Source organism: Plecotus auritus, assembly GCF_963455305.1.
Source record: "Plecotus auritus genome assembly, chromosome: 3".
Lineage (NCBI taxonomy): Eukaryota > Metazoa > Chordata > Mammalia > Chiroptera > Vespertilionidae > Plecotus > Plecotus auritus.
This window is the reverse complement of record NC_137772.1, coordinates 221752830-221768500: the sequence shown is the minus strand read 5'-3', so window position 1 is coordinate 221768500 and position 15671 is coordinate 221752830. Positions and strand designations below refer to the sequence as shown.

The following is a 15671-nucleotide window of genomic DNA, read 5'->3' as shown; positions in this document are numbered from 1 at the left end:
CTAAACAAAATCACTGGGGAGGGGTGGAGAGGGGGTTTGAATCGTAATAATTTCAAGGTCATGATCATGACAACCTTAAAATTTGCATTAGAATGGCAGATTAGAAAAACCTGGATGTTCCCTGTACCTTTCTATAATAAATGAAACTGCTCACAGGGATGTGTTCTGAAATGTGACATTTCTACTAGCTTAAAATTATGAATATTATACAAATTTCCTGTGAGTTCTCTGCTTTGGCCAGAAATGAAAACCTATGAACTGCTAAGCTAGTTTGGCAAGACTTTTAGAGGTTTCCAAAAGTCTGATGAAAACCTAAACTTCAAGGTCTTCGTAGCCCTTGTTTTACTAACGGAAGAGGCTAGGGGTGAGAATGGGGGTGGGGGAGGGGATGGAGAGAGTAGAATCCCTTTAAACAGAGCCTTGCAATAGAACCGATACACCTTATGGTGTTTACACAAATGACAAAAAATTGTCCACTGCAATTATACGGATATTACATGATGTTACCACAACCCCAAATCAGATAACTCAATTATAACTTTAAACCAGTTGCAAAAATGAATGTTATTTACTGTATCATGAAGTGATAAGGAAAATCAAATCTTCTGAAAGCTGCCAAGAGCTTAAAATAAAAATTTCTTCCTCTCACATATATTGCGCCTCTGAGTAACTTTTACTTCGAGTTTTGTAGACATCATTGTTGTGTATCCTTGGGAAGTAAATAACCATTCACATTTGCTCCTATCCTATCTAATAAAAGTAATATGCAAATTGACCATCACTCCAACACACAAGATGGCTGCCCCCATGTGGACACAAGATGGCCACCACAAGATAGCCAGCAGGGGAGGGCAGTTGGGAGGAACCAGGCCTGCAAGGGAGGGCAGTTGTGGGCGATCAGGCCAGCAGGGGAGGGCAGTTAGGGGTGATCAGGCCGACAAAGGAGGGAAGTTGGGGGCGACCGGGCCTGCAGGGAAGGGCAGTTGGGGGTGACCAGGCTTGTAGGGGAGGGCAGTTAGGGGCAATCAGGAAGGCAGGCAGGCAAGCAGTTGGGAGCCAGCAGTCCTGGATTATGAGAGGGCAGTCAGACATCCCTCAAGGGGTCCCAGATTGGAGAGGGTGCAGGCTGGGCTGAGGGACACCCCCTCCCATGCACGAATTTCGTGCACCGGGCCTCTAGTTTTATAAGAAGGAAGGTTAAGGCTCACTAGTTTGTCTAAAGATGTAGATTTGTGCAGAGTTGCAGACAATTTATCAATAGGAAGGAGATAATCAAGTACTGACCCTTTGGCGGCCTCTTCCAGTGACCCAGCAAGAGACTAGCTATGCCCTCATAGCAAATAAGCACACACTCACCTGCTGGGAAGGAGAACTAATATGCCAGCTCTGAAATATTTTGATAGGGGGTTACCAATATGATTAAGTATAAAAGGGATAAATTTCTCTACACTTAAACCTCTGTGCCTAAGTACAGAATAAAGATCTGACTTAATAATAGTGCATGAGAACTCATGGGTTTTAGTTGACCACAATTTCACTATGAGTCAGCAGTGTGACATGAATGCCCAAAAGGCTTATGCGATCTTGGGCCATAGTAAGAGAAGTATAAGGTATACATCAAGGGAGGATACTACTCCCTGGTGTTCTGCATTTGTCAGACTACTCCTGGAGAGCTCTGTCCCATTCCCGGCACCATGGCTTAGGAGGGGCCTTAAATTGACAGTCTGACAGAGATGAACACTTAAGATGAAGACAGCATGTAAAACCACATCATAGGAGAGTAGTTAGAAGGATGAAGGATATTTGTGTTTGAAAGAGAAGACTTGGAGAGAAGCATCGTTGGAAATGAGAGAAGAGCAGTCTTTCTGGAAAAAGAGCTTAAGATACAGTTTCCAGTGGCAGAAGTTTAATTTCTAGATCCCCAAGCAGGGGAAGGGGGGGGGGGGGAGAGGGGTGGGAATCATGAGAGCCCTCTCAACTCTGTCATTTGCAAAATAAACAGATCTTCAGTGAAGAAGACCCTGCTCCTCCTATGATTTTCTTGAAATGTGCAAATGTGTGGATGTATTTATGCCTCTTCGACGAGCCACCCCCCTCTGCCTGCAGGTGCACCCCTTCAGGAAGCCCCCTCTGCAAAGCCCCGCCTTGAGCCACTTACTCTGTTATCTCCCATCCTGAGCGCTGCACTGCAGCAGCATTTTCTTTTGTTTGTCCCAGTTTCCCTAATAGCTTGTTAGCTCCTTGGGGAAAAGGGCGCCATTTTGTTTTTGTTTTTATTACCCTAAATGTTCTCAGTACATCTGGGTACAGTGAATTAGAGGCTGAGGGGAGCCAAAAGATGAATTAAAGTAACCAGACAGGTAATTTTTTACAGCGTCTACATGACAAAGCATTACAGCGTGCTCTCTTGATGATAATAACACCTAATTGAACCTTCACTTTATAAAATAATACAAGCTGACAGAGATGGCTGTGTAGTAAAACTTACTTCTCCTTACATTTTGCATTTTAAAATAAAACTTGTGTGTCCATGCTGGAGAAAAACAGAGTTTACACTCTAAGAGCTCCGTCTTGCTTGGGGCAGGGCTTGGGAATTACTCTCCAGCTGGGGGATTCTTTGACTTCTCACTTTCTCCTTTATTTGGCTAGTTACAGGGTCCCAAGTGTCAAGTGGCAACACCACACAGTTTCTGGTTTATAAAATGAATTAGTTTTCTACTTAACAATATTGGTGTAGGCGACAGAAATTCCACAAATGGGTTTGTTTACATAAGAAAGCAACACGTTATGCATTTTATAAATGAAATACTGAATATTTATGTCAAAGACATAAAAATACTTTTGGGGTAACAATGCCTGTCTCTTCCTGAGCCTCCTAGGCAGCAGGTTAAAGAATGGTATAATTTCACTCAAGCCCAGAGGAGTGGATGGGGCACCTTGAGCCATCCACGAGCTGAGAATAGAATACAAAAAACATGGGACTAAGTTCATGCTCCGTCACTCTCATCCCCGGACAATATTACCTCCCACAGTCCAATGACCTGACACAGTACAGAGCAAATTATATATTTCTCTGTAAGAAGTTGCTATAATGCCATTTGCCAGCCTGAAGTCCTTTTAGAAAATTGAGAGAGCAAAATGACTGAGAAACAGGGCCCCTAATTTCTTATCATCAGCTGGTAATCACGAATAAAGATTGCCAGCTTCCTGGTTATTGAGGCAGCCATCCTGTCCATGCTGGCGGTACTTGGCTTGGATGAGTCCAGAGGCCAAGAGCAGGGGGTTCCTGCAATGTGCAGCAGACCCTTGCTTCTGCAGTTCCACCGTTTGACAATTGCTGTTCTAAAATCCTAGTTTACTGACATATGGAACATAAGAATTTCCTGCTTGTTTTAGCTTCCCGGAGAGACTCAGAATTAAACGGGGACTATATCATGGATTTTGTGTACTTGGCAGCATATGCTATGGATACTTTTTATAAATCTGAATCAAATGTTAACATACAAACTTGTCCTAATTATACTGGCTCAAAGATTCTCCAAATACCTCCAAAAGCTTGGTCACATCTTTCCTGTCTCAGGGCTTCTGCATTCAATTCTGCAGGGCCTTTCATGAGTCTCAAGTTTCCAAGCACATTTCAGGGATATTAAGGAAATATAAAAATAACTCTTAATAATGAAAAATCGGGTGGAAGGTTTGGGTCCTTCAAGAGGAATAACCTTTTCAGAAGGATAAGGTCTATCAGCCCAAAATAAGTCCATCAACATGATTTATTTCCATATTACACCCTGAACTACCCAAGAGGGATAATAAAATACCATGTTATGTCTGTATGATGCAGAGCAGCGTTAGAGCAAAATCGCAGTGAGACAGTCAGCCCTGCAGGAAAATGAAGCAACCAGCAGAACGACACACAAACAGGCCATCAAAGCGCTATTGATGTTTCTAGTTTCTAACAGGATTTGGATATTGCAAAGGAACCCATCAGGAATTGGACGCCAGCTCTTATGACCTACAGGGAAGGGTTGAAAGATCTTGCCATCTATCAGAGAAAAGGTCATTTCTGTTCTCAGACCCAGTGGGATTAGGTAGTTTGCAACAGAACCAAAAGAGCTTTAGAGAACACGTGGTCTAACCTCACATGTGACCAAGAAGGAAACTGAGGCCGGAGTGGTTATAACGTCTTGTTCAAAGTCACACAGGTCGTTTCCAGTAGAGCCGGAATTCAGATTCCAGAGGAATGTCTACCTCAAAGATCACAGCCAGAGCAAATGAGATAATGTGCGAAAACTCTTTTTAAAGCTTTATAAGGATCAGGGGAAAAAGACAAAACTCCAAATAAAGGATATTTTTCCTGTCCAAGATATATGGATGGACTCTGGGGACCCATGGACCATTGGAAATTCTGTGTAAAGGAGTGTGAGGATGAGAGCTGGCATACTCCCCTCCCCTTGCCGCCCCTTCTCGCCCGCTCCCTCCCCCCACCCCCAGAGAATTTCTATAGCTTTCCTCAGCTTTGTAAATGTGTCTCTGACACTCCCCTCCACCCCCCACCTCACCACCACCAGAGATAACCTATGTGCTGTCTTGGATATCAACATATTTATGATTAACTTATAGAGTTTACATACTGTATTAAAATATGACACTTTTCTTAGATTTAGCATATGGTTGAGATCTTAATAATAAGGGTATAATTAATAATAATTCATAATTTTAGAATATAGTTCTCTTTGGGGAAGGGGATCAAATCTGACTTCACATTTTGCTCCATAAGGTACTAAAAATCTGTGACCTCTAAAATGAATACAAATTTCAAACAAATTACCCAGATTTTTTTCTACTTGTGTACTTTCCTAGTAATATTTCTTATTTATTTATTTTTATATATTTTTATTGATTTCAGAGAGGAAGGAAGAGGGAGAGAGATAGAAACTCCAAGATGAGAGAGAATCATGGATTGGCTGCCTCCTGCAAGTCCCCACTGGGGATAGAGCCCACAACTCGGGCATCGAACCTGGGACCTTTCAGTTCCTAGGCCGACGCTCTATCCACTGAGCCAAACCGGCTAGGGCTTTCTTAGTTATTTAAAAAGACTTTTCTTCAAAATCATATTTAACAGGAGAACTACCCACATATTATTTACTGAGTTCCTACTGAGTTCCCAGCAGATTGTTTCCAGTATTTTCTGCCAAAGCACCAGACAAAAGACACCAATCATACACCATTTGTAGGTTGCCACATTAAACCTGTGGTTCTGGAAGGCTGAGAGGTGTGGAGAAAAACAAATGGAAAAGCATTATTCGTGACCAATTGATCAATTAGAGTGCTTTTCATTAAAAAACATAAAAAAGGCGGAAACAATTTAGCAATGACTGTGTTAGAAATGCATGAAAACATTATTAATGTTGGATTTTTTCTCATTTAGTTTTAGTTCTCTTTAGGAAATTACACTCGAGAGTTTTCTGTAATGCCAATCAAAGGAGCAAATAAGACCGCACTGGAACCCTTTTGTGATGTTAATGAAGGGGTGGGGACCGATCCCAGATTGTAAGGCCTTTTCTGTGTAGTTGTTTCAGAAGCCAGACTGATTTACTGATTTACGGAACGTCTGAGTGCATGAGATAACCAATTAGGGAAGTCACCTTCTAACAAGACTCATCCTTTGTCCCATGAAGAAATCCAGTGTGGTCTTTTATAAATCTGACAATGGCTATACTCTTGTGTTTTAGCAGTGACATCTTATACAGTACAGGAATGTGGAAAATGAGAGATTCTTTTCCCTTGATATATCAAAATATCATCTTGTGTCCTGAGGCTCTGAGGTCTCCTAACTCCCCTCTCCTATTATTCCTTTCAGTTTTTTCCTTCTTATTCCTTTACTAGAGGCCTGGTGCACGACATTCGTGCACTGGTGGTGGGGGTGGGGGTCCCTTAGCCCGGCCTGCGACCGCTAGCCGTGAGCCTGGCTTCTGGCTGAGTGGGGCTCCCCCTGCGGGAGCACACACTGACCACCAGGGGGCAGCTCCTGCATTGAGTGTCTGCTCCCTGGTGGTCAGTGCGCGTCATAGTGACCCGTCATTCTGCCATTCGGTAAATTTGCATATTAGGGTTTTATTATATAGGATCATTCTACATTTTTCAGTTCCTAGTATTATCTTTTATGTTTAAAATTTCTTAATTTTAAGAAAGAATTTACAGAGCCTTAAGGTATATAAATACAATAAGTAAACTCATCTATTGCTCTAATTCAGATGAACAAAACCAAAAAATATTTTGGTAGCAACACTCCCACGTTTTCAATAACTTAACTTAAAACTTGGATGGTGGCCCTAACCGGTTTGGCTCAGTAGATAGAGCACCAGCCTGCGAACTGAAGGGTCCCGGGTTCGATTCTGGTCAAGGTCATGTACCTTGGTTGCAGGCACATCCCCAGTAGGGGGTGTGCAAGAGGCAGCTGATGTTTCTCTCTCATTGATGTTTCTAACTCTCTATCCTTCTCCCTTCCTCTCTGTAAAAAATCAATAAAAGAATATATTAAGAAAAAACAAACTTGGATGGTGGTGGTGGTGCTTGGGGAGTGAGGGGTCCTGTTATTGATTTCCATTCAGTTTCATTTGTGTCACTTCTCCCTGACAGACCACCTGGGTTCAAATCTGGACTCTATCACATACTAGTTAAGTGACCTTGTGCAAGTTACCTAACTTCTCTGTACCTCAGTTTCCTCACTTGTGAAAGAAGGATAATATTAGCACTTATTTCATTGTGCCATTATGAGAAGCAAATGATTTAATACTTGCTGAGTGTCAGACCAGTGCTTGGCAAAAAACAGACACTGTTTTAGGAACTTTATATGTGTAAATTATTTCATCTTCAAAATGATACGAGGAGATAGGTGCAATTATTACTCTCATTTTACAGCTTAAGAAACTAAGGCACGCAAAGACTAAGTAACTTGTCCCAGTTGGCCCAATCAGTAACTGAAGGATTGGCCTCAAACCCAGACCGTCTGGCTCCACAGCAAGCATTCAGTAAATGTTACTTGTTGTTGTTACCTGAACTTATACACTCAGTAAATATCTCCTGTTGCCCTCGCCGGGTAGCTCAGTTGGGTGGAGCATCGTTGTGACACGCCAAGGTTGCAGGCTGGATCCCCAGTCAAGGCACATACAAGAACCAACCAATGAATGCACGAAGTGGAACAACAAATCAATGTTTCTCTTTCTATCTCTCTCCCTCCCTTTCTTTCTGAAATCAAACACTAAAATTTTAAAAAGTAAAAAATACTAATAAAAAATAAATATCTTCTGTTGCTGCTGATAATGATGAATTTGCATGTTTAATCCTTCTTCAAAGTGTACTAAGATGTATATGACCCCTAACGGAATAGTCGATTTAGGCAAGGATTATCGCCTAAAGTCACTGGTGAAGTTTGTTGGGACACAGGGTATTGCCATGTGCCAAAGTGTCACCTGCTCAGATTACTTCTCAATTGCAAAGGAGAAAAAAGTAGCTTTGCAACAGAGATCCCTGGAGTGAGATCGCTACCTTGAGCCATGCTCAAACTGAGCATCACAAACAGAAGGACAACCTGGCATTCCGTGCCTCCTGAGGAGATGCAATAGAGAGCACCTTGCAATAAATGCTCATTCGAAATATAATAAATGCTTTAGTTCTAACTTTGAGTTTATAGGAAATACATGGGGTAAAGGAAGAAATTAAATGACATCATGAGGCAACAACAAATCCAGAATGTGGAACATTCCACAAGATAAATGGCCTAACCTTTTAAAAAATTCAATGTCAAATAAAAAGACATAAAACACCAAGGCAAAAATGTGCTTTCTTTTTTAACCATCAGATCCAGTTTTGTTTTGTTATTTTTTAGGTATGGAAGACATTTCAGGGACAAATGGTTAAAGTTAGATATGGCCTAGATATTAGATAATATTAAGGAATTACTGTTCATTTTCTTAGATATAATGATGGCATTGTAGTAATACAGGCAAATGTCCTTCTTCTTAGATGTGTACTGAATTATTTAGAGATGAAATGTCATTTTGCCTATAACTTACAAGTAGTTCAGAAAGAAATCACATACAAATGTAACAAATATAGCAGTAAGTTCACAACTGTTGAATCTAGATGATTCTAGAGGTGTTAATTGTGCTAATATTTCAACATTAATTTTGAACATTTTCTTTACTTTCTTCATAAGATATATGCCTTACATCTTTGGAGAACATGTAGGACTTTTATTTTCTCGTACTTAGTAGTAGTTTTGTGTTTTAATTCCCTTAACGTTTGCCTCTGAATTAATATTTAAAAAGAAAACTTTTTTAAAAAAGTTACTAAATTCCTATTGGCTCAAGCTTACTGAAAACTGTTATTAACATTGCTGAAGAGAATTCAGTGCCTAACGCATAGTAAATGCCCAATAAATGTTCGTCAGTGTTCATTTATGTATGTAGTATGCTTTCCTGAGGCTTGCAAAGGGAGAGGGAGAGGGAGAGGGAGAGGGAGAGGGAGAGGGAGAGGGAGAGGGAGAGGGAGAGGGAGAGGGAGAGGGAGAGGGAGAGGGAGAGGGAGAGGGAGAGGGAGAGGGAGAGGGAGATGGACAGGGACAGGGACAGGGACAGGGACAGGGACAGGGACAGGGACAGGGAGAGGAGGCTGTGTTATTTACGGATCAAGATATGCTGGGCAAATACTTGAGATGGACAAAATGGGGGCCAATCGACCCTATCCTTTGATTCAAAATAACTTAGGTCATGAAGATTCTTGACCAAGTTTTGAGTTTGTTTTGCAAGGGCACGAAAATGAAGAATCTGTCCCTAGGACTAATCCAGAAGCAACGACTATGACTTGTTTAGAAAATACTGATGGAATCACACTTAATGACACATTTTTGAACAATTGTAGACTTTTCTTGATTCAGGAAAAGAGGCAAGTTTTGCTCAGGTTTCGGCATGAACCCTACAAGTCACCAACACCAGTGGATGTTATTCTCTGAGAATCAATAAATATGTGGAAACTAGAGTCATTTTCAGCTCGTCCAGAAGGCAATGGTTCTCAAAGCGATGGCTTTAGGTAGTAAGTGAGATATACTTTGTATAAGAGGTGGGAAGAAAATGATCGAGATTCAAAAAAATAATAATGATATCATTTTGTATTTTCAAAGTGCCATTTTCCTAAGGCACTTCATATCTATGTTAACTAATTTGTTCTTATAATATCCCTATAAGGTAGACATAGAACTATTGAAATTTAAAAAAAAAGGGATTTCTATCAGGGTCTAAGATGTGGAAGAAATTCAAAAGGATATTATATTAGCAATAGAGATATTTCTTCATATTGAACAAACTGATCACCTCATTCCCCTCTGCTTCAGTAAAGTCTTTTTAAAAAGATAAAATCTATTACAATTTAGGGAGAATAAGATTACAGTTTACTACAGGGAAGACACTCCCAGTTCAATCTAAAAAGGTAATTTTATTCAATGATATAGGGCTGTCTCTCTTTGAAAAAAAACAAAACAAAAAAGTTCTCAAAAAGAGTACAAATCAGAATTTTTAAAACTTGAAATTTAAATGCACTTAGCTGACTATTTACCTAGTTTTCTTTATTTAATAATGGGTCCTTTTATAAAGAGAATCACTTTAAATTATTTTAAAAATATTAAGTTTTATTTAAAAATACACTGGCTTGTTAAAGCAGAATATACTTACAATAAATGTTCTTTCTGAAACCAAAAATAAGAAAAAAATGGGAGGGGACCACTAAGGAGCTAAACAATCTATGGTAAATGTAGTTGTATAGAACAAGAGTCTTCAACCTGAGGTTTCCCATTCTCAGATGACACAGCATAAGCAACGTGTAATCCTTTCCATTGGATTTTTAGATCCTAAATTTTTCCTCTCTTAATTTATCTAGGGATGCTTATTTTCAGTAATGTGCAAATTAAGAGCATGGGCTTAATTAACAAGGCCTGATTTGGGGTATATAAATACAACATTTCCCCCCCCCCCAAAAAAAAAAATCGTGTTTAAATACAATATTTTAAAGTGAGTAAAATCCTTGGCAGGTGTGTTCAATCCTCACATTCAGGAACAGATGGGGCAAAGAGCATAGAGGAGGTGTCTTAAGACTTGGTGCCTGAACTAAAGACAGTCGTAGGGATATAGCGTTAACGGTTAATAAAAAGACAAAGATAGACAGCTCTCTTCTCAAAATCTATTTCAACGTAACGTTTTCTTTTTGTAAAGAAACCCAAACTGGAGTTCTTTGTTAAGGTAACATAAATACTAATAGAAGTAGACATGAGAGCAATAAGAGAAATCCTGACCCCAGCGTACTAGTGTTCATTCATTGCTGCTCAGCCCCTCACCTCCACTCCCCAGTTTGAATTAAATGCTTACTGTGGTGAAGTGAAATTTCACCTTTGTGATCCCAGAGCCTAAAGTCTCTCTCTGATATGGCTCAGAAGCCAGTCAGTGGAGGTATTTTTCTGTAATGGGCTGGGTAAGGAACAGGTCTTCTAGTTCACTTGCTTGATAGAAGTCAAATCCTATCACCACAGCCATTGCCACAACGAAAGATTTAGAGACCTTAGCTGATGGACCAACGTATTAAAAGCAATATTTGGAGAGGCCATGGGGTTCATTTTAATTAGATCTGACTCATAGAGAGCATTCTGCAAATTATAAAACTGTTCAAGGTGTCTAGAGTATGTGGACTGATGTTCTATGACATACCTTTTAGAAGAGAAGCGGTTGAGTCTGTATCTTGGCTTTGACACTGAGTTATTAGAGTCCTCTCCTGCAAGAAGGAAGATGCGTTCACATCCAAATTACTGCATTTCAGAGTACAGATGCACCTTGTGCTGTCTTCCAACTACCACACTAAGAAGAGGGTACACGCTCACAGAACCATTCAAGTTCCTCCTCCTCCCTACTTCTTACTCCCTCCTCCAAACTACCCCCAGTCAGTCCTGCAGTCAGCAGACAAACCACACAGGAACTAACAGATATGGGGCTTCAGAGAGTTGGGTGTGAGCCTTAGATTATGTGGTTTTGTTTTCTTGCTGCCAGAGTTGAACTAAAATGCAGGAGGTTCACTGAAACACTTTGCTTCTTTATGCTTGGTTTCAGTTTTAACAAATTTCCCCCTGAACCTTTATGTTCACACAAGAAAATTTCTAGTCCTGGAGATGATCCATCGGCAAGCTGCTGCTGGTCTTAAGGAAAACGCTCATTTCCTCTTAGTATAGCCAAGCATCCATAGAAACGTTAAGAATTCTTAGGGGAACTTACTTAATACCACTCTGGTTCACTCACACCATTAAAATCCCAGGGAAAATGCTTTCTCAGTGCACTTAGCCGTAATATTACCCTCAACAAACAAACCAAAAAGAGAAAAGCTCTGAGGCAGGATGCGTTCCAACCTGTTTTACCCCATCAGGACATGAACTGGGACTGGCTACGTCAGCTTCTGGGGTTCACTTTCTCTTGAGTTGGTTGGACTAAAGCAGGGGTGGGCAAACTTGTTGACTCGAGGGCCACCATGGGTTCTTAAACTGGACCGGAGGGCCGGAACAAAAGCATGGATGGAGTGTTTGTGTGAACTAATATAAATTCAAAGTAAAGGAGTGGAGGGGAGAGCAAGAGAACTGGATAGAACAGCCGGATCCGGCCTGTGGGCCGTAGTTTGCCCAAGGCTGGACTAAAGGATTTCTGAAATTTTAAGACTTGTTTTTCACTGCCTTAAAGTTTTTGTCACCTCAACTTTCTTAATTATTATTTTCAAATTTATAACCTACCCGCCTCTCTAAGTTCCGCCCTCCCATAACAAGTACAGCTTGTGAAGGCCTCTTTTCCTCTCTTTTCTCTTGTTGGAAAATGGATTGCAACGCTGCATCTTTTGCACAAAATGAGACACGTTTCTATTTGCTAAGTGACACCCTTCAGAGTTGGGGAACCGGTCCCAAGATAAAGAGGAAACTGTTGGCTCACGGGATATTCCTAGCAATCCCTTGAAGGCTAAGAAGAAAGGTATTATATAAGACTCAATTGGGGTTCTAAAATTTAAACTTATTCTATACTGTGAAATGGTATCTTTTTCTATCTCTTTGCCCCTTTATACCTAAACCTTGCTCAAGATTTACCCTTTTGAGCTTTTATTTGGCAATGATTTTCTTTTTTAAAAAACTGAAATAGAAAAGAAGAATCTGGTGTAGAATAGCAGTACCTTGGTCATAGTAGGTAGATGCTCAGTAAATATAGGGGGTCCCAAAATTATACACATACACATACTTGGAATAATTATAAAAGCAGTGTTTAATAACATACATTTCATTTTCAAAATTGAACTGTTAAAGCGTGTATACATTTTTTGGGGACACCCTGTATTTGTTAAACGAGTTAAAAGAAGTAATTTGCTACTCCCAACTCTTGGAAGAAGGACTTCCTTTTCTATAATGCCAGCTTGTTGAATTTCCTTAAATTCAAGTTGTGTCTGAACAGGGTCCCCGTATTTCCACGCATTGTAAAGATAGAAATTTCAAGATAACAACATGTTGCTGATTTTAAAACAATGACATCTGAAGGTTGGCCTCAGTGTCCTTTAGTCTTCCTGGTTTACGGACCTAGATCATCATGACACTCAACAGCTCCACTGCTGGTTTTCAAACACTGAATCCCCTGGCCACAGGCCTCATCCCAAGTTAGTGGTTGAACACTGAATCCCTAAACTTCCATGGCTGGGGAGTGGGAAGAAAGGAAAAGTTGCGTAGTGCTCTATGGGAAGTACCATGGTGTTTTTAGCTTGACCTTAATGAGGAAGCTACTTTTCCACAGGATCCTGCATTCCCAGGAGAACATTACCTTCCCCTAACAAGTACGGGCAGAGGGCAGAACAGAAAAATCTCCAAGGGAAGTTATTTCAGTAGTAAGTAACCATCAGCAGATGTGATAGAGCATATCGGGAGGGTAGCAAGGCCACTTACTGGTTTATTTCATAACAGCTCTGTAACTGAACAAGTGCAAAGGCAGAACCTTGGAATAAAGATGAATGTGAGAATGCCAGCATTTCAGCCCTCACCATCATGGACACTCAGAAGAATATAAGCAAAATTGGGAGGGTTTAGGAATATGTGAAATCTCAACTTATCTACAATGGAGAATTTTTCTTTTAAAACTATACTTGTTTAAAATTTTTAGCAATTCTTTTTGAGGGAATCATTGTTAATATCAGAACTGCTTGTGCATAACCATGTTTAATCTAACTCCCTGGTAATATGTGCTTCTTATTCAATAGTGTAGATCCAGTCACTCTCCTTTCATTCATTCAGTAAATCATGTTTGAACCCCTACTTGGTGTTAGGCCTGTTCTAAGTGCTGGGAATGTATCAGTGAACAAAACATGGCTCCTAGCATCCTGAATCTTACTTCCGGCACAAAGAGAAACGGGACGCCTATCAGATGGTTGTACTACCACAGAGAAACATAAAATGGGGCGAGAGTCACAGGGAGTGTGGCTGAGGTGGGGGGTTGTGATTTTATTGGAAGATCAAAGGACGTTTGAACAAAGTCCAAAACACAGCCATGGTGCCAGCCTAATAGCTCTCTGGACAAACAGCTTTTGCAGGTATAGGGACCAGCAGATGCAAAGGCTTAAGGTGGGAGCAAGCCTGTCAGGATGGAGGTTAGAGAGAGACAGGGGCCAGAACATAGCTAGGGCCTTGCTAGCCACGGCAAGGTCTCTGGGTTTTACTCTGAGTGAGATGGGAGTCAATGGAAGATTTTGAACTGGGTATTATATGATCTGACTTGGGTTTTAAGTTTTAAAAGGATCACTCCGGTTGTTGTGTTGAAAGTAGATTATAAGAGAGCAAGAACAGAAGCAGGGAGACCAGTTAGGAGGCTACTGTACTATTCCTGGCAAGAGATGATGGCAACCTAGGACAGCTTGTGGGAAGTGAAGGTTGTGGAAGTAACTGAATTCTGAATATACAGGGTGACCATAAAGTCTGGAAACATAGATATTATTATTTTATTGTGTATTAGAATGTGGCACTGATATACCATTTATTACCCGGATTTAGTACGAAAGATGAGCTGAGGAATATGATGTGCGGTGTGACAAAGAGAGGAGTCAATGATGACTCCAAGGTCACGCAGGGCCTGAGAAACCAGAAGCAAGGATGTGTCACTTACTGAGGTGGGGGAGCAGGTTTGGAAAGTCAGAAATTTGGACATATTAAATTTGAGATGTCTATGAGGAATACCAGTAGGGGGGCTGGTCAGGAGAGGTTAGAGCTGATAATGAAACACTGAGAGTTGTTGAAAGAGAAGGGTGTTTAAAGGTGTGAGACTGGATAAAGCCACCTAAAGAATACAGAGAACAGGCTGCTCCAAAGTTGAGAGGTCAGAGAAACGAGAAGAAACCAGCCAAAGGGATGGGAAGGAGCAGCGATGCCCTAGAAATCAAGAGAAGAAAACTTTGCTGACTTCTATAAAACTGAGTTTCGGGGGTGGGGAGGAACACACCAAGTTATTATTGTAAAACGATGTCTGTATTTGGTGAATACTGTATTATTGCAACTAAATTATGGTGCCCCGAAATGGAGGAAAGCAGATAAAAAGGACCTCTTACATAATGCCGCTTTCCGGAGTTAATGCCACTGGATAGGTAGCACTATACTTATGCAGAGCCTAATCAACTCCCTTTTACATTTATCCAGCGATTCCGTCTAAAAGCAGAAAATGAATGGGTTTAAAAAGAAAGAGTGGGATCTCTGTCCTTGTCAAAATACAACAGGTAGACTTGTGATTGAGAATATCAATGGGAGCTCAACATCAAGGACCAAAGATTAATCCTTAGGGTAGGGGAAAGGGCACAGAACAGGACACAGCACATTTGTGTTCAAGTTCTAGCTAAATCTCTTGCTAGCTGAATGCTACTTGAATAATTGTGGGCAATTATGTAACCTCTTTGTTCCTGCAAACTCAGCTCAAGTTCACCTACTCCAGGAAGCCTTCCCTAACTTTGTAGATTTAGACAAATCCCTTGTTTACTCCCATATCACTTTATCCTTGCCTTTATCATGGCAACCTATTATAATTGCTGATTTATTCCTGTCTCCTCTATGAGATATCCTATCTAATAAAGAGGGAATATGCAAATTGACTATCACACCATCACAAATATGGTGGCACCCATAGCCACAAGATGGTGGTGCCCAGTCCCCTCAGCCCTGCCGGAGTCCCACAGTCCTTTCAGCCCAGCCAGGGGGGCGGCAGGCGCACGGTGTGGCCGGACCTGCCCTCAGCCCCAGAGCCACCCAGGGCCGGCCCAAGGCAAAAGCAAGCCTCGGGTGGTGGCTGCCCAGCTGCCCAGGGCCGCCTGAGGCTCAGGTAACCAGGGCCGGCCAAGGCTTGCGCTGCTGGCAGTACAGCAGCAGAGGTGTGATGGGGGCGTTGCCTTCCCCTGATCGCCGGGTCGCCTCCCGCCCCTGAGGGCTCCCGGACTGTGAGAGGGGGCAGGCCGGGCTGAGGGACCCCCACCCTCCAATGCATGAATTTTCATGCACCGGGCTTCTAGTTAGACTATAATTTCCTTGTATTCCGTGGCTCAGCAGAGTGCCTGGCACACAGCAGGTGCTCAATCATGCA

General features: G+C 41.4%; 1 protein-coding gene across 1 annotated transcript in view; it reads right to left on the bottom strand.

Moving 5' to 3' along the window:
- GRAP2 (GRB2 related adaptor protein 2) overlaps positions 1–10885 on the bottom strand; it is a 65089-nt gene extending 54204 nt beyond the window's left edge. Inside the window, exon 1 of the mRNA XM_080660386.1 lies at positions 10755–10885. The gene's annotated coding sequence lies outside the window, so the exon portion shown is untranslated. The remainder of the gene's footprint in view (positions 1–10754) is intronic.
- Between the last annotated feature and the right edge of the window lie 4786 nt (positions 10886–15671).